The sequence below is a fragment of the Mesocricetus auratus genome, unplaced genomic scaffold, assembly GCF_017639785.1.
Source record: "Mesocricetus auratus isolate SY011 unplaced genomic scaffold, BCM_Maur_2.0 Super-Scaffold_100003, whole genome shotgun sequence".
Lineage (NCBI taxonomy): Eukaryota > Metazoa > Chordata > Mammalia > Rodentia > Cricetidae > Mesocricetus > Mesocricetus auratus.
Window position 1 is genome coordinate 21896340 of NW_024429188.1, and position 2914 is coordinate 21899253.

General features: G+C 37.5%; 1 non-coding gene across 1 annotated transcript; it reads right to left on the bottom strand.

Moving 5' to 3' along the window:
* Window positions 1-2157: 2157 nt before the first annotated feature.
* Window positions 2158-2264, bottom strand: LOC121140137. Its single transcript, XR_005876956.1, has one exon. It is a non-coding gene; the product is annotated as a U6 spliceosomal RNA (small nuclear RNA).
* Between the last annotated feature and the right edge of the window lie 650 nt (window positions 2265-2914).

Consider the following 2914-nt stretch of genomic DNA (forward strand, 5'->3'; position numbering starts at 1 on the left):
ATGACAGCTTCTATTTCCATAGGGGTTATAGGTCTATTTAAATTGCTTATCTGTTCTTGATTTAGTTTTGGCAATTGATAGCTGTCCAGGAAGTCATCCATTTCCTTTAAATTTTCGAATTTTGTGGAGTACAGGTTTTCAAAGTATGACCTAATGATTCTCTGGATTTCCTCAGAGTCTGTTGTTATGTCCCCCTTTTCATTTCTGATTTTGTGAATTTGCGTGTTCACTCTCTGCTGTTTGGTAAGTTTGGACAAAGGTTTGTCTATCTTGTTGATTTTCTCAAAGAACCAACTCTTCGTTGCGTTGATTCTTTGTATTGTTTTCCTGGTTTCTACTTTATTGATTTCAGCCCTCAATTTGATTATTTCCTGGCGTCTACTCCTCCTGGGGGAGTGTGCTTCTTTGTGTTCTAGAGCTTTCAGCTGTGATGTTAATTCTCTGGTATAACTGTTCTCCTGTTTCTTCATGTGAGCACTTAGCGCTATGAACTTCCCCGTAGCACTGCTTTCAAAGTGTCCCATAGGTTTGGGTATGTTGTGTCTTCATTCTCATTGAATTCGAGGAAGTCTTTAATTTCTTTTTTTATTTCCTCTTTGACCCAGGGATGGTGCAGTTGAGCATTATTCAATTTCCATGAGTTTGTAGGTTTTCTGCAATTTGTGTTGTTGTTGAATTCTAATTTTAAAGCATGGTGGTCTGATAAGATGCATGGAGTTATTCCAATGTTTTTGTAGCTGCTGAGGTTTGATATGTTGCCAAGTATGTGGTCGATTTTTGAGAAGGTTCCATGTGGTGGTGAGAAGAAGGTATATTCTTTTTTATGTGGATGAAATGTTCTATAGATATCTGTTAATCCCAGTTGGGTCATTACTTCTATTAGACCTTTTGCTTCTTTGTTGAGTTTCTGTTTGGTATTCCTGTCTAGTGGTGAGAGTAGTGTGTTGAAATCTCCCACTATAACTGTGTGGGGCTTTAGATGAGATTTAAGTTCTAATAATGTTTCTTTAACGAATGTGGATGCCTTTGTATTTGGGGCATAGATGTTCAGGATAGACACTTCATCTTGGTGGGTTTCACCTGTGATGAGTATGTAATGACCTCCTTCATCTCTTTTGATTGATTTTATTTTAAAGTCTAGTTTGTTAGATATTAGGATTGCTACCCCTGCTTGTTTCTTGGGTCCATTTGATTGAAAAATTTTTTCCCAACCTTTAATTCTCAGGTAATGTCTGTCTTTAAGGGTGCGGTGTGTTTCTTGTATGCAGCAGAAGGAAGGGTTCTGTCTTCGAATCCAATCTGCTAGTCTGTGTCTTTTTATGGGTGAGTTAAGGCCATTAACATTGAGGGATATTAATGACCAATGATTGCTCATCCTTCTTCCATTTGCGATGGTTGTTGTTGGTGGAATTATGTGTGGAATTTCACCCCTTTGTTCTTTTGGCTGTTGGTAGAGAGGGATTCTCTAATGCTTATGTTTTTCTGGTTGTAGTTAGCTTCCTTGGGTTGGAGTTTTCCTTCCAAAATTTTCTGTAGGGCTGGGTTAGTGGACACATATTGCTTGAATCTAGTTTTGTCATGGAATATCTTGTTTTCTCCGTCTATAGTGATTGAGAGCTTTGCCGGGTATAGTAGTCTGGGCTGGCATCCATGGTCTCTTAGTGTAGGTAGAATATCTATCCAGGACCTTCTGGCTTTCAGCGTTTCCATGGAGAAATCAGGTGTAATTCTGATAGGTCTGCCTTTATATGTTACTTGACCTTTTTCCTTAGCTGCTCTTAATATTCTTTCTTTATTCTGTATGTTTGGGGTCTTGATTATTATGTGGCGAGGGGATTTTTTTGTGGTCCACTCTATTTGGTGTTCTGTAGGCTTCTTGTACCTTCATTGGCATGTCTTTCTTAAGGTTGGGGAAGTTTTCTTCTATGATTTTGTTGAATATGCCTTCTGCCCCTTTGAGGTGGATTTCTTCTCCTTCTTCTATACCTATTATTCTTAGGTTTGGTCTTTTCATGGTGTCCCATATTTCCTGGATGTTTTGTGTTAAGGATTTATTGGATTTAAGGTTTTCTTTGGTTGATAAATCCATTTCTCCTAGCGTATCTTCAACACTTGAGATTCTCTCTTCCATCTCTTCTATTCTGTTGGTAATGCTTGAAAAATATGGAACGCTTCACGAATTTGTGTGTCATCCTTGCGCAGGGGCCATGCTAATCTTCTCTGTATCGTTCCAATTTTAGTATATGTGCTGCCGAAGCAAGCACTAGTCTGAAATTTTTATATCTAAAAAGTACTTATTTTCTTTTACACTAAAAGAATGCCATTATTGTGTATAACAGTAATGTTACCAAATGTTTATTTTTTGTGATTCTTTGGCCTGAAATAGAAATTCACTTTTTACACTGCATCCTGTACTATGAGAAATCAGTGCAGATTAGACACCAGAAATTCTGCAAATGTTTCTTGAATGAGTAAGTTTTTTAAGGAAAAAAAGGGTTCCAAATATTCAACACACCAGAGAAAATATGTGTTGGGAATAGAGGGTATGTTATCAAGGATCTATCAAGTGGAGTGTTTAAAGTCAAGTTCATCTGGGGACTATTCAGTAGCTTGCTGAAATTCCTGAGTCTGTTTCCATTAAAACTTCATTTCCCATTTTAAATGCATTGATATAATTTAAGCAGGTGGTTTGCAAAATGCCCTAAATTTCCATCAGTAGGACTATGAATTGAAACTTATTTGCCTTCTTTTTCTGTTTTCATTAAAAGACATGAAAATAAGAGTGAGGAATCATGAGAGGCTGTGACAGGCTGGGGTAGGGTTCCTCTCATCCTCTTCTTGAGTATCTCAAATGATACCCAGCTTGCATCTTGCATGTGCTTTGGTCATCAATTTCTAACTTCATTCCTGAGTT